Below are 16,732 nucleotides of genomic sequence, written 5' to 3' on the forward strand. Positions count from 1 at the left end.
AATAAATCACTTCTCTGTGGTTGACGGTCGGCAGCATTCGTTTCTCATCCAGTGCGCAAATGGACAGCAGAATGATCCAGCGTTCAGCTGGAGTCAGAATTAAACCCTTGAGATGAATTAAGCTGTCATAAACAGAAATATGTTCAGGAGTAATTCGAACAGGTGAGGATCAGAAGACTGTTCGGTGAAGTATTAGAATAAAGAGAATAACATATCTGCAAACAAAGAACGAAAAGAATTTTCGTTTATTTTTATTTCATTTAATTTTAACTATTTTTTGGAAGTTCCGACTATTTTCCTCGTACTGTATGTTCGTGTACCTGGAAAAGTGGCTGCTCATCTCAGAAACACAGAAGAAATCAATCATGATTGCGATCATTTGAAATTACGAGTTACGATTACAACCAGTCTTACTGAAAGCTTTCGTTGCTTGCCATCCATCTAAAACGTTCCAGGTTTTAACTCTGTCGATGACGTCAGAACGTCACGTAGAGTTAACTGGCCTCGGGTGATGTAAAGCTTTCGGGAAAAAAATGGAAAATTCGTTTTTTCGAAAGTCTTCCCAATTTACAGACAAGACATAATGACAGCGCACAGCACAGGGACCTTGTTACTAATTAAGAACAACTTCCAATTCTCCTCGATAAAAAGTAACCTAGTCTTCATCTGACAGGTCCTTTATAAATTTCACTGCTGAGATTATTATAATAAACACATCTCTGCCTTCTGCTATGTGCGATCACACCTCTACATTACTGCAAATAATTTAACCTTTCGCCTCATTTAGATGTCAGCTTAAATCCGATTACTAGTGGCGTGTTCGCTTAATTACACCATTAGGTCTTTCCATATGCTGTAGAGTGACTATTTTCACTTAACGGCACTTATGCTGCTTCAAATGGCTTAAAGAAGCTCACTTAACTTTCGCTTGGAGTGATTTTATTTATATTTAACGATATTAAGAAAGGTCCATGGTGTCATCACCATGATGAAGATACATTTCAATCTGTTATTTATTAGTAATTATTATTTTTAAGCATTATTATTTATTTTCGCAAATCTATTAATGCTCTGTCCCATGAAGTACAACGCCGTTTGTCCCACTAAAATTAAGTACCAGATTCAATGCTGGTTCTCTAAATTTTCAAACTCATTTAACACTGTCGTTTCATTCACTTACTCTTATATACACTACTCGACAACATTAACAGAAAATGTTTTGATGAATATTTTAATGTGAACTTTGTGACCGAAGGCGAATATTTGATATAATAGGCATTCTTGCATGCAAATTCCGAGTATCCAATAGAAATTGATCTACCAACCACCTTACAGACCCGCAAATTATGCAAATTATTCATGCCTATAAAAATAGGGGTTGCGATCACATCACTTCCTTCCCATTTTTGGCTTGCTCAGTCTAGCCACATCTCCAGTACTCGGGAAGGCAAGTCATCGTCGTTTAGATGATTCTTTGATTAGGAGGGCCGTTAGTCGACTTGAGCCGGGCAGTCACAGGCGGAGGTGGCACCCTGGCTAAACGTGTCACACAGTATCGTCTCAGCACTATGGAAGCAGTTTCAGGAGACAGTTACCATTACAAGGAGAGCTGCCCATGGTCACCCGATAGCTACGTCAACCACAACAGACTGCTAACTGGCTCTAACAGCAAGACGGGAAACCCTACGATGTTCTGTCATCAACTGTTTCTTGAGGTTGCTGCGGCCACCGGTGAAGAAATTTCCAACCGTACTGTGTTAAGAAGGCTCAAATCAAGTGGATTCTAAGAAAGGAAGCCAGTGGTTTGTATCCCATTAACTTTCGGCGTATAGGGGAACCCAAGGGCCGCAACAAAGCACAAATAAAAAATGAAAATCCCATTAACTGGAAAAAGTTTCGCAGTTCCCGCCTGACAATATAAAAGTTTTGATTGAAACTGTCTCCATTTTGAAGTTTTCAACAGAAGGCAGTTACTGACACCTTTCACACCGAGTTCCAATGATGCATCATTATGAATGAATGAATGAATGAATGAATGCTTTCTTCTTGCATCCTGTTTGCCTTTCGGGATTATCCTTAGTAGTACTAAAATTCACGAAACCTTCAGTGACTTATTCCATTTTTTCCACCGATTCAGCACTGCCTTCCATGGATGCAGGATCTGCCCCCTTTTTGGGCAATTAAGTTAATACAGGCCTGCCTCCTTGTGCTGAGGATGGATACTGCTTTGTTGCTGTCCAGTTAAGGTGGCATATACGAACCACATGTGATTTACATTTGGCCAAACTACAGGATTCTGTAAACAATACGATGATAACTAACGGCGATGAACTCTGTTCCGGGTGCCGCCGCTATGCTGAACAGTTTCGTGTATACAAGCATACATGTTTTTCTTTAGTCTTTGATTGTTTTATTGTTGTTTATGGATTAAATGAGATGTTCTATAATCAGGAGTTTCCCAGCAGAACCAGGTGATTGTATACGAAAAACGTTTGTATATTTGTATATACGTTAATAAAAAAAAAAAAAGAGAAAAAAAAATGAATCCCCATTAATCGTAAACCACCGCAGATCTCATCGAAACTGGTGTCATGAATATTTGAATTGGAGCCCTGAATGGGGTACAGTTCTTTTCTCTGATGAGTCCCGCTTTAGCCTACAAACAGTTTCTAGACCTTATTGCACGTTATTCGTAAAACGTAATTTAAACGAAGAATACTATACCATCCCTCCAACGTCAGAAGCGGAGGTGGTATTCTCGTGTGGTGCGGAATAATGATCAATAGGCGCACCCCTCTTCATGTTTTTTGCGTAACTGCGCAAGTGGTACCGAGAACAGATACTTAAACAACCCTATATGCGACTTTTAGGGGTGTGGTTGGCCCAGATTTTCTTTTCATGCACGACAACGCCACTGCACATAGAGCTCATGTGGTGGAGGAATATCTTCAGTTTCAAGATATTCCTCCACCACTACACACTTAAATCCGGTCGCACATGTGTGAGACGCCCTTGGGCGTCGTATTGCACACTGACATCCAACTCCTTGATGAATGCAACTTCTTGGTCAACTGATGAGCTAAGGTCTGCGCTGGTGGAAGAATTGGATTTCTTGCCACAAAACCTTATAGACACCCTTATATCGAGCATAGCTTACCGCTGTCAGGCCTGTTTAGTCGTTGGAGGGGATCATATGCTCTACTTGTGTCATATCACCATATTTAAGAGCATCTTGTATTGACTTCTGTAATGAGACCTTTTTGGTAATTCTTATGCAATCCCTATAAATATCCCTTATACCTGTCGAAGTTTCTTGTTCTCTCCTCCTCATTTCATTGTTTTTCTATGGTACACCACCATACCAAATTTTGTCCAGCTTTATTGCAAGCTACATCAGTGGGTGAGAGTTACGCCACGTTTCTACGTGTTCTGTTAATTTTATCGAGCAGTGTAGTTCACTGATTTTACAGTGATGTGAGATCTACGTCACATCACATTGAGCAGAGAGGTGCCTCCAGACTCTTCTTTAGGCATTCTCCTTTTGTGGAAATTTTCTCATTAATTTCCGGAAGAAAAATATTTCTGGTACCTCCCCTCTTACATATGCTGATGGTAAAAAACTATACACGTCAATATTACTTTCTTCTGACTGATTCTTCAATGCGCAGTAATTAAGGTTAAAAAGAGAAAAAAAAGTACCTGAACTATAAAAAAAATTTTTGACTCTTACACAGATTATAAGATAAGTAACTTCACATTTGATTATATTATAGATAATTTTATTTATAAGAGCTAAAAACATGTCGCATCTGGAAATTACATTCACCAGCCACAACGGCTGTGGGCATCGTATGTAGTAAATCAAACATTACGTTTCAGCTAAGAGAATGGGCTTTATACAGCGTTTTTAGGGAACTTGCATGATATTAACTTTTTTGACAAGATTATGTTTATTTCTACTGTTGAATATGAACGTGAAGTCTGGTATTCCCATCACTTCATTCGTTTCATTTGGAATTTATCAAAATTGTTTAAGGAATGCAAAATATCAATGTTATTAAACGACATACTTGTATGGAATACGCCTCCAAAGGAATGGTGCCTGAATTTCAAGACTACTTCTTGATCGCAGGCGTATTATTATCGATTCGACTTGTTTTTAAGAAACAAGATAATCAATGGCCAGACTGGCTCGACTACAATTTTAGGTCGGTTAACATCACTGTCTTTCCTGACCAATAAAAATGCAGACTCCTCAGGGAAGGAAGAATATGCTCGAACTCTGATGAGAGTATCGAACCAGGAAGGAGAGAAAGGCAACCGAAGCTATAAGGAAAGCAAAAGTTAAATGATTTAAATGTTGAACTTGATGTAATGTGGTTGCCTCCCCGGCTAACCACTTCATATAATGTGGTTACTTGGGGAGGCGGAAGAAGCGCAATTCTGGCTAGTTTCCTCGGAGGCATAAAAATCAGTTGCCTCGTCCTGGCTCTGCACGAACTAATCATCGCATGCACCATTTTTTCACCAGACTACTGATTTCATTAATACTCTTTTCGCCAGAAGGTTTATATCAAATATGTCTCGCCCGAAAAATCGTTTTATAAAATATCCCCATGCTGGTTTATTAAAGAAATATTTCTCCCCCATTTTGACATAAGGATAAAGACAAGAACTTAATATAAGATCAACACGCGAAATTTTACTAATAAATAACACAGTTCAGAAAATAGCATGATTCAAATTTATTTACAAAGTTTGAAATATTCAATATCACAAAGTATGCGTCATTACATTTAACCATTTGTCCAATAGCCAAAACTCCATTTAGTAAAGCCACACAAAGAATTATAATAGTAAATATGCACAACAGATCTTTAAATATTTAAAGTTTTAAAGCTATGATATTAGTTAGTTCATTTGCATCATCACTACATAGTTGAACTTTTTAGACTAACCAAAATTTGTACATTGGTATCATTATTGTAAAATTTCATGTGAAATTTTTCACGAGTTGTCCTTCTTATACGTCAAATAAGTAATCCTTCCCCATTAGAGAAGACTATTGTTACTTCTTTTCAGTTGAGTATTACCATCACCCAGACTGCTCTGTTTCAAAGCTATTTGGCTTCTCATAATTCAGCGGGTATGAAGTGTCACCCCTTATACCCAGAGATATAAGGGGTGACACTTCATTCAACTCAGTGGTGAAAACCGAGTTGTGACTTATTTGCACAATGTGGAAGACGCCAAAAGGTGTGCAATATTGCAGGTGTGTGGTATTTAGTGATCACATGAGCTCGAACCACAAACCCCAGTGTTCACCATTTGCCTATTTCTATCGAATCTTAGCTTTGTGCGAAAGATAACTTTCGCACAAAGTCATCTTTGTACCTGTTGACAAGGAATTGTCGTTACGTAGAGAGCAGATCGTATGACTGTTGGTATTTATGAAAAATAATTATTACTGATTTGCCCGGAGTCAGATGAAAGCCAAAGAACTTTAAGTACGTTGCGAAGTTTAGTAGTTCATTTCAGTAGCTGCATTCCCCGATTTCTGTATGCGTCAGAAATCTTATGTCATCAGCGTACACAAGAAAATCTTCCCTAGAATACACAAAAGGAATCAAAAAAGCAGTAAACAGTGTGTCAGACAGGACGCCACCTTGCGACAGGCGAAGAGAACACTTCTATTTCGAAATAGTCTGTAAGAAAGTCAATACATCATCTCTAACACGGAAGACGTTTTCTACTAGCGCTAAAAAGATAGCTATATTAAAGAAGCCATATGCAGCTTTAATATTCTGCACAGAACGGCCATTTCAGCTTTTGTGTCGAACATGATTAAAATAGATGTTTTCACGGCAAGAATATTCGTTAGAGTTGATTTATTAGCACGCTCAGCGCAAAGATGTTGGATATTCTTACAAAACATTTTTTTGTTAAATTTTAGGGAACAAACGTTTCCAGGTGCTTCAGGAGTAGCCGCAGTTCGGTTGTCTAAAATGCTGGGTAGATTTAACTACTCTGACCGTTTGGTCGTACCGGAGTATAAACAGAAAATTTAATTTTTTAATATGGGGGGGGGGACCTGTATCTTTAAAACCGTTACTGCAGAAGATTTAATCGACTGATCTGTTTACGAAAACTTGTAGATCAAGGGTCGAGCTGAAAATGTGGAAGAGAAGTCTGAGAATGAACTGACTAACACGTTTGGCAATGAAGTGAGGAGCTTTATCAGTACCACTAGTCCTCGAGAGACTTAGGGAGAGACAGCTGAATATACAATGATCTATTTATTAGTATCGATCTCACTTCATTTCAGGACCCTCGCAGGTATTACAGCAATTATAGTAACCGTACTCCCACACCAAGTGGTGAAGCCCTGAGTTCAAATCCCCTAAATGAGCTTTTCCAATTTGTTTTTACTTCAAATTCTATTGAATCCTCGACAGAATTTTATGGTCTTTTTTTCACAAAGTGGCTCATCTGGTCAGTGTCAGGCAAGGGCTGCATGGCTTTATATCCTCGAATCTTGGGTTTTTCATTCAGCAAACAGCAAGACGATCGAAGAATACAATAAATAACCTCTATTGTTAGGGTTCTTGGGATATGCATCAATAACTACTTTTTTAAATCATGTCGGAACTATTACCAAATAAGCCTATAAAAACTGGTTTAGTCACAAGATTTATGTGCTCTTGCACAATTATTCATTAATTAAAGTTTTATTTACATCATTGGTGACTTATTCGTTTTAACTGTATAAGAACTTTTCACCCTTTCCACATATAAGACCGTTTATATCAGGAGGGAGTTAATAATTTCAAGCCCTAGCGGCAGAACAATGGTTATAATCACAGTCCTCCCACACCAGGATGTTGTGGCTAGCACAGTTGATAGAATCGCAGTCTTCTCCACACCGAGTGGAAAAGACCCGAGTTAGAATTCCGCGATGACAGGAGGAATTTTAATGGGTCTTTTTCACAACGTGGCTGAGTTAGTCGGTCTCAGACGAGGATAGCATAGTTTTTCTCCCGGAAACTCGGGTTTTTTTATCTAGCACACAGAAAATTGACCTCAGAACACAAGCAATTTACAGATAATATACACGTTGCAACATGGCCTTAGTTGCCGATGCTCCTAAAAACCCAACAGCAATTCCCATACCAGAAAGAAAGACCTTAGTTCGAATCGAGTCGGCTTTTTTTAGCTGGGAAACTTGGGTTTTTTGTCCAGCAAACTGACACACACACAGTATGCTGATTCCTCATTGCCTTAATTACCTTGTTGCTTAACACCAAACTCAATTCATTTCAGGTTATATTATTACATTAGAACTTCAGCTCACTAAATTTTGATGGATTATTTGAGAATACAACAATAAATTCGACCCATTCAGATGAATCCAAATCGGTAAGCTGTCTCGAATAATGAATGGAGTGGGATCATAAAGAATTCAACTGTCAACTGGTTAAATATGGTCTTTCACTCTCGTTATGCAAAGTTCTTGTGAGCAAGTTCACAGTACTTGCTTTAAACTTGGCGTCCGCCGCTTGTCACTCGTTTGGAGAAGTCTGGGTTCGAATCCCGTCGTTGACTGGAGGAATTTCTAAAGATTTCTTCAATCGGGGGTTATAACTGATCTCAGGCACAGGGTGTAGGACACCATAATCCCCTCCACCTTAAGTTATTCCGGGTTTTCAGCCCGCACAGTTTTAACTGTATAAGAACTTTTCACTCCCACACCAAGTGGGAGTGAAAAGTTCTTATACAGTTCTTATAATGTTAACTGTATAAGAACTATACAGGGAAATGTTCTAAGTTGCTGATGCTCCTAAAAACCATCACCAACAACTTTTAAACTTTGTATCTAACATATATAACTATAAATTCGTAAATTTTAACCATGTATGTTATTTATATAAAGTATATTTGATCTGCATTTTTCAGGGTTTAATATCTCCTTGGTAGATGAATAAAATTATTATCCAACGTTTAAAAAAAAGAAAATCGCTTTCAAGTAGCTTTATGACTATAATGCATCATGATTGTGATAATCTCTGTAGTGAGCAATGGGATAGAGAAATCTCATAGAGTAATAACTGAATTCATCCTTTTTCTGATCCTTTCTCTTAGGCCTATTATATTAGGATCACCAGGTATAAGTTATTACATATACCCATGTGTATTTTGTCTGTAAACTACGTGTGTTCTCTGGTCGATTTGCCTGTTTTGCTGAACAAAAAAAAAAAAAAAAAAAAAAAGAAGTTTCTAGGGGAAAAACCTTGCTAATAAACGCCTGAGTCCGACTAACTCAGCCACGGAATGAAAAAAAGCCCATAACCTCACGGCATCGATGGAATTCGAGACAGGGCCTTTTCCACCCGGTGTGGGGAGGACGACGATGACGACACCTCTGTGCTACCGCGGAGACTAACTACCCTAGATTTGATAAGTTCTAAATCAGGGTAATAAGGAGCCTCAGGTGTAAAGCAAAGCATTTAGAGAACATTTCCTGAATACCAGTTTCACACCATTATTTTTATTTCCATGCAGTGTACTACTTTCGCTGATTTTGTCTGCTGGGCCACACATGAAGGCAACTGAATTAATATCTTAGAGATGCTGCACACTTTTATTAAATTGCATATTATACTCCTACGAAAATTGGTGGCACATTGACAAGCTATCGCGTTTCGTTAGCAACTTCGTTCTTCCGCTAAATCCCGACATGACCTACACTGACCTTCATCCATTGTTCATGTGTTTACGACAATGACTACTTGTGTGGAGGCTCACTGCAATCCCATTAATGTAGTTTCTGTACTGTCGCCTGTGCGGAAGCCGGTAGAGAGGATCGCCTGACACTTCCACCACGTCAAACGCTACCCGCCGCAGTGGCGTTTCATTCCCGTGGCACGCGAAGCGATGCACAGGGTGTCTTACGTTACAAGCTACGTTAATCACCTGTGGCTGGAGGTAGGATTTTCTTGGCGACCGCTTCATCGGCCACGTCGTGGTCTATTTATGTATTTATCCTCTTTACGTCTGCAGGAAGAAGCACCGATGGCTTCAAGTAGCATTCTTTGCGGACAGCAAGGAACACTCGTAGTTAATATAGCGTTTAGGCAAATGCCTCTTCGTCACATCTTCCTATTGAAGAAGAGCAAAGAAGGAGATGACACTAGTGCGTGTCAGATAAGTGAAGGAAGTCAAAAGGTAAGGATTTTGAGTACACAGACGGCTTAATTCCGCTTTGTTGAAGCAAAAAATAAATTTTTTTCTATAAAAATTGACACTGCGGATATCACTTAGGCACCGTACCGAAAAGAGGATCTAAGATGAATGGTAAAATTATTTATTTATTAAACTAGGCGGTCCAACAGCTTTTCTGGCAAACCGCCCACCTATTTACAATACTGTACAGAAATCAAACACACACTCACACTAGTTGGTTACCATCCTTAGCATATAGAAGACCATGGATCCACTACCTGAGTACTGATAATACCAAATAAAGAAATAGAAGAGAACAGCATGAACAGGAAAGAGTAGCAGAAGAAAGAAGTATGACAGGAAAACAAACTCAGTACAGAAAAGCATCAGTAATCAGTAAGTGCATGCATCCTAAAGCGAAAACTAAAACGTTTGTCTTGCTCCGGACCAATTTCAGTGCGTGGAGATAACGTGCTTCGAACAGAATGAGACAAGGACGATTCATAGTTGAGCAATTCGCACAAGTAGGTTTCATGTTCTTACATGAACATTCGTTGTAAGAATGGCCGCTCCTTGCACAACGAGAACAAACTATTTCCTTTACATATACTGATGTGCAAAACTGAAGGACCAGTCAGGTTTTCACCTGTAGCTTCTCATAGGAGTGGCCTGGATATTTTATTTATTTTTTATTTTTATTAATAACAAGATACACAACAGGTAACCATTAACAGTGTATCTGAGATCAGAACAATAAACATAATAACAATAATAAGAGATCCAATAGGAAGATAAACACTGATATAGATTCAAACATTAAAATCATACGGAGCATGCGGAAAGGTTCAGAGAATGACCACCGCATAATCCGGAGCAATATGGCCTTAGTTGCTAATGTTCCAAAAAACAAACAAACATATGTACAAAGAGGATTACATTAAGTTAAGTTACCGGTAAAACAAATAATAATTAATCAGTTAGACAATAGAAAAATAATAAAACACATATTAATAATAAAATACAGTAATTAGATCAGAGCTAGTCACTTTGCAGTTTAAGAGAAGAGGCAAACTTGTGGACGAAGTTCATCAGTGATTGGGAGTTATCAAAGAAGTCAATAAGAGAGTCATTTGCTGATTTTCTGATTCTGTTCAGTGGACTAAACTTCATAAATTCCGTGGTGGCAGAGTCAAGGCGAAACAGTGTAAGGTTCCTAAATTGTCTACAAGGAGCACTGAAGTTTATTTTGCTAAGGATATCAGATGCTTCATAAGTTCCAGTGATTACTTTGGCTAGAAGGATGATGTCAGCAGTAACTCTTCTAGTGCACAGAGGCCTCAGATGACAGTAATCACACAGCAATTCATAATACACTGAGTGATAGAACAGAAGAATACGGTACGTAAGGTAACGGACAAAATTTTTTTGGACTGCTTCAATTTTGGTAGTTAAAGTCTTTGTGTGAGAATTCCAGACGGGTGAACTGAATTCAAGGATTGGCAGAACAATAGTTTTATAAAGGATAACCGCATATCTGTAGTTTTTGAATTTGTAAGTGTTCCGTTTGATGAATCCCAGTGTTTTGATTGCTTTGCTAGTGATTTTAAGGACATGAGCATCGAATTTAGCACTGCTGGAGAAGAGAATCCCCAAGTCGTTAACTTCGTCACACCTGTCGATGATCACAGATTTTTAATAATGTACTCCGTATTTATTAGTTGTGGAGATCTGCAGGATGAGAAAGAGATTATTTTGCACTTCGAGGGGTTAGCAGATAAGCCATTCAGAGATAGCCACAGAGAGAATTAATTGAGAGCACATTTAAGCTGTTGAGAATCGGTAATCTCCTTCACTGCTGAGTAGATCTTAAGATCATCTGCATAGTGAGCAACTTGAACATTGGAGGTGTAGATGAAAGAAGGAAGATCATTTACGAAAACAATGAACAGAAGAGGACCTAAGGGGAAGCATTGTGGTACTCCACTTAGTGGAATAAAACAGTCTGAGTTCACTTGATTGATGAGTAATATAGCTGCGTAGCCACGAGAGCAATGGGTCACGGATACCATATAGCTTAAGTTTTTCCAGAAGTTGTTCGTGCGGGACTTTATAAAATGTCTTAGATATAACTGTGTAGACTGCATCAACTTGAAGGTGGTTATCAAGAGCTTCAGAGGTGTATTGCCAGAAAGGAAGCAAATTGTGACTACTGACTTGCTACTGCAGAAATCATGTTGATTCTGATCAATGAAAGGCCTGAAGAATTCGAAGAGCTGTTTGTGTGCTGCTGTGTCGAAGAGTTTAGCCAGGCTGTTTTGCAAGGATATGGGTCTGTAGTCAGTTATATCATTTTTACCACCTTATTTGAAAGTAGGAACTATATTGACCTGCTTAAAGTGCTTAGGATACTTCCCCAGCCTGAGAGACAAGTTGAAGATACGTAGTATGAGGGGGTTTTAAGGTAGTGACAGTCATTTTCCAAAATAAGCCTGGAATGTCATCTTGACCTCTAGTATAGTCATTTCTCATGCTTTTTAATGCCGAATTTAAATCTTCATCAGTGATAAAGAGGTTAATGAGGATATCATCTTTAAAAAGGTGCGAAGTCAGTAAATGAGGCGGGTCTCAATGTATCATTTGTTTGAATTCTCGAAAAATGTTTGGCAAACTTTTGAGCAATACTGAATTCGTCAGATAAGAGAATTCCATCTGCGTTATGGAGTTGTAACTTTCTACTGGTTATATTCTTATGCTTCATGTAATTCCAGAATGGTTTGATATCTCTGTGAGTAAGCAGACTATCCTGAACTGACTTGTATACATATTGTAAGAGTTTAATATGAGCGTTTTCACTTCTTTGCGGAGTTGGCTGAATATTTCATAGTACTGACTGTCACTTGATTGCTTATACCTGTTTTTGTAGAATTCTTTGGATTTACTTTTATGTATTAGTTCGCTGTTATACCAGTGTGGGTAGGTAGAGCGTGCGGTCAGATGGAATTGAGGAACAATGTTAGATCTAACCGAGTGGACACAGTTGATCAGGCTGCTGGTGAGCACATCGATGTCATCCGTAGCGTCAAAGAGCTGCTTGTCTATGTTGCTGAGAGCTAGGTTGAACACAGGCCAGTCAGCCATTACGAAATTGAATCGTGGAGAATGGGAGCTGCACTTGAAGTTATGAGAAGTCACAATGATGTCAAAAGTAATAGGCGAATGATCCGAGTGAAATATATAGAGGTTCACAATGATAACCCTATGAGTAGACGAGAATATTAGATCAAGGTAGACATTTTCTCTGCTTGGAAAGTTACAAATCAGTTCAAAAGCTGTGAAGCATATTAAAGACAGCCCTAGTCTGCAGTGATGGAGAAGAAGATCCTAAATTGGCCAGTTGACAGTTAAAGTCACCCAAAACCATTGCTATGTCGGCAGATTGAATTAGAGGGAAGATAGATTCCAGCGAGCTTTCTAAGTACTAAAGGTCGATGGAAAAGAAAGCAATACGATTAAAACTTTTAACTTGCCAAGATGAAGAAGGCACTATAGTGATTCAATATTTGTAAAATTTGATGCAATTTCACAGAGTATATGGTTAGAATGTATAATAGCTACTCCTGCACGAGATCCTCTGTCCTTTCTATGGATTATATACATGGGAAAAGCATACCAAAGGAACCTCGTGAGGCACAGAAATGATGTAGGAAACAACACCGACACAACAACGAAAACAAAACGATACAGAGGGACTTTATTCAAAAATGGCAACATAGCACTGGCTGCCATGATACAGATGTATCACTGCCAAAGATGGAACAAATGGAAGAGGTGGTCCTCAGTAGGAGATATGGCCACCCCTAAGTCGATGCAAGCTTTGCACTGCCTGTCCATACTTAGAACAATGTTGTTGATAAGTTCTTGCGGTAGCATCGTCCATTCCTCTGTCAGCGCATCTTCAGCTGGTGAACATTTTCTGGTGGGTGTGGACGTGCCGCTAGGCGTTTACCCAGAGCGTTCCATATGTGTTCGATGGGATTTAGATCGATAGAACGGGGAGGCCAATAGATACGAATAATGTCTTCACTTTCCAAAAGCATATCAACAGCTGCAGTGCGATGATGTGTGGCGTTATCATCCATAAACACGAACTCGGGGCCAACGGCACCTCGGAACAGACGCCCATGGGGAAGGATTACCTCAGTACAGTAGCGTGCACCGGTTACAGTACCGCCTTCCAGTATCTGGAGTTGTGTACGCCCATCCAAGATAACGCCTCCCCAGACGAGAACACCTCGACCGCCATATCGATCCCTTTCAGTGATGTCTGCGGTGTGATACTGTGTGCCAACCTCTCGCCAGATTAGCTAACGTCTAGAATCGCTGCTAAGACTGAATCTACTCTCATCAGTAAAGAGTACCTTACCCATTGCGCTGCTGTCCAGTCTTTGTGTTCGATGCACCACTGTAAACGGTGTCTCCGATGGGCAGGTGTTAAAGGGACACAGCGTACTGGCCGTCGGACAAACAGTCCACCTTTGTGGAGTCGCTTGGCCACAGTAAACCACGATATCCTGTGTCCTGTGCAGCTGGCTTGCAATGGATCTCGCTGTCTGGTGTTAGTCTCTCTTGGCTGTAGGAGTATATAAGCGGTCATCAGTGGGCGTTGTTTTTCGTGGACGACCACCACTGGTCTTTCGAACAGCCTTTCTGAAGGCCGACCACGAACGTGAGACGATGCTATGAGCGATACCGAACTCTGCAGCACACTCCTCGCACTTCGACCTTCCCAATTATTCGACTCCGGGTAAAGTTATCCAGATGCTGTCTACTGGCAATTTCGTTGTCTGTAACACTGTATGAAAACAATCGAACGTTGTAACAATCGTGCTCACCATTCGGTAATTTGCACATAATTGCTGAACTGCTGATTTTATCTGTTTATGTGAGCCCTCTCATCACGATTCAAATTTTTGGATGTGCACCAGCTTTCTACTGAACGGCCACAGTTATGCTAATCGCCACAGGCTGTTTCGTTTGACTTTTTGGTTGTAACCTTTAGAAATAGTGTTGATCCTTAAGTTTTGCACACCAGTGTAACAACGTCCTGCAGTACGTCTATAATCAAGACACCTGTGGCATATTTTAGTAAAATAATACCTCTTTGAACTTGTGACTTTTACAACAGAAGTAAATATGCAGAAAACGCTCTAGCAAATCTCTGAAACTGACAGTTAATATCCAAGTTCTATTATTATCACATCTACTTACTCTTGGGAAACAAACTCTACATTCTTTAGCAAACTCCTCCTATTCAAGGCCATACTCAAGTAAATTCCGCTTATATAACTCCTTCATTAAATCGTGCTCTTCAATATCGATTCCCATCAAAAATAATATGAGGTAGTAGATTCAAAGGCATAGTCACAGAGAGGCATAAATTTTTTAAATGTACATTGGATTCAAGCAACTGAACATCCTCACATGTACCAACCTCTGTGATTACCCCTACACTCCTTAATCCTCCTAAATTTCAATGTACGTGGCGATGATCCAGTTTCCTCCAACAGAATACCCTTAATTTCAGCACTACAGATAGAGCTCATTATTTTCAACTTTCACAACCGTAGCGAAAGTAACTGCATTCCGAAAATCATTACTCTGACTACCGGTCTCAGGCGTGGTTAGCATGGTTTTTACTCCCGGAAACTCTGGTTTTTCTTCCAGCAAACAGAAAATCGACCACAGAACAGAACACACGAAATTTACAAACAGCATACACGGAGCAATACGGCCTTAGTTGCCGATGCTCCTAGATTCCAATAACAACAAAAACTCTAACTACGTAAGGCCTCACTGAACAATTTTCTTTGTGTACTGAGCTTACGTCCTTTTAACGGTGTACTCACCTGATCTGTATCAGCAGTTGGCTCTACAGCTGTCTTGCTATCCTTCAATAGATTCACTATTCTCTTCATAGAGTCAGCAAGAACCTATCAGAATGTTACAAATGCTCTAAACGAGATTTAATAGAATCTTGGGACTCAGTTGTTGCAGAAACCTGTCCACCAGCCGGTGGAGAGGAATGAAGAAGAAACCACCATGGTTGAAAGTCTTTTTGACCAAGGTTGTTGTCCACCTTTAGCTGCAAGTTAAATGTAGTCCAACTTTGAATAGTCGGACTGCATTTCACATCTCTAAGCTCTCAAAGTTTTTACCGTTCAATTTGCGTATAGATTTACATTACCATTCACACGTTTTGCATGTTCATTGTGCGAACTGTCCAAATCGGTACGATTCCTCTTAAATTAGAAAAACCGAGAGGCAAAACCCATCAATAAGTTCCATCTGCTCAACAAACCATTATAAGGGTAACTGCTCAGCTACGCTTCAGCACTATTCAAGAAAACCATCATATGATCGTTCAATGTACCCAACATCCTAATCAGCGGAAGATCATCTAAATCCTTAGAGTCCAGTGCATTATATCATTCCATACAGCATTGTGGTCACGCATCCTCTTTTCCTCCTCTAAAATATGTCCATAATCAACGCACATAGAATGGAGTGAACGTCCATAGTCTATGTACACAGAATGCAGTGAACGTAAAACTGTAAAAAGATCCAGCTTAACACTATTAGTTCAAAGATGATCCATTTAAACCCTATTGTCTGTTCTCTTCAACCTTAATTCTTCCTCCGTATTATTAGAATCACCACAGACAGGAGAAGGCTCAGCTAGAGGAGCCTCTGTCAGGAAATACATCAATCTGCTTGGGTAAATCCATAATAAACCATTAGTTTCAATCACAACATTTCGTAAAACCAAATCATGCAACCGTAGTTCTAATGCAATGCTATCTGATGTAGTCGGTTCAGATTCTGTTAGACTGTTCACATCCTGCCTCCGCTTCGCGACCCTGATCCTGATTCAATGGAATATGATTCAGCAGATCGCGAGTCTTTTAGTTCTGACTTAGCAGACTGTTCACATCCAATCTCCACTTCATTCCCACTTACACCCACTATAGTTTGATGAGAACTTTTTTGTACTCTCCGTAATACCAGTTACACAGGTAGACATGCCTTTAAGGAAACGCAATCTGCAGACCATATCCCCATTAATCTCTCTTGCATAGGTAAGGTACCACCACAATCAATTCATCCAAGTGAACTCATTACTCCACCTTCTATATCTAATTTATTTTCCTGCTCCCAAAGACCAACAGACTCATGGGGGATACAGAAATTCAGGAGGCACCAACTGCAGTTGAAGAGTCATGAAATGCTTAAATCTACATTTATCACCTTCACTGTCCAAAATGCGCTTGATACCAACTCCTTTATGCTTCTCAATCAATGCCTGAGCAGGAGAGTGAAATTCTTATGACCATGGCAGACTAATATTCCCTGAAGCAACAATAAGGTTTCGAGAGCTCAGCTTAAATACTTTGATTAGGTGTGTTCGTCGTGAAAACTATTCCTTCCAGATTTCACATATGCATAAGCACCTATG

At 39.5% G+C, this 16,732-nt stretch overlaps 1 protein-coding gene across 1 annotated transcript in view; it reads left to right on the plus strand.

Moving 5' to 3' along the window:
* LOC150081591 (calcium-activated potassium channel slowpoke-like) overlaps positions 1–16,732 on the plus strand; it is a 409,705-nt gene that overhangs the window by 201,463 nt on the left and 191,510 nt on the right. The window lies entirely within an intron of this gene.

Source organism: Mastigoproctus giganteus, chromosome 8 (genome assembly GCF_048544385.1).
Source record: "Mastigoproctus giganteus isolate SK-2022 chromosome 8, ASM4854438v1, whole genome shotgun sequence".
Lineage (NCBI taxonomy): Eukaryota > Metazoa > Arthropoda > Arachnida > Uropygi > Thelyphonidae > Mastigoproctus > Mastigoproctus giganteus.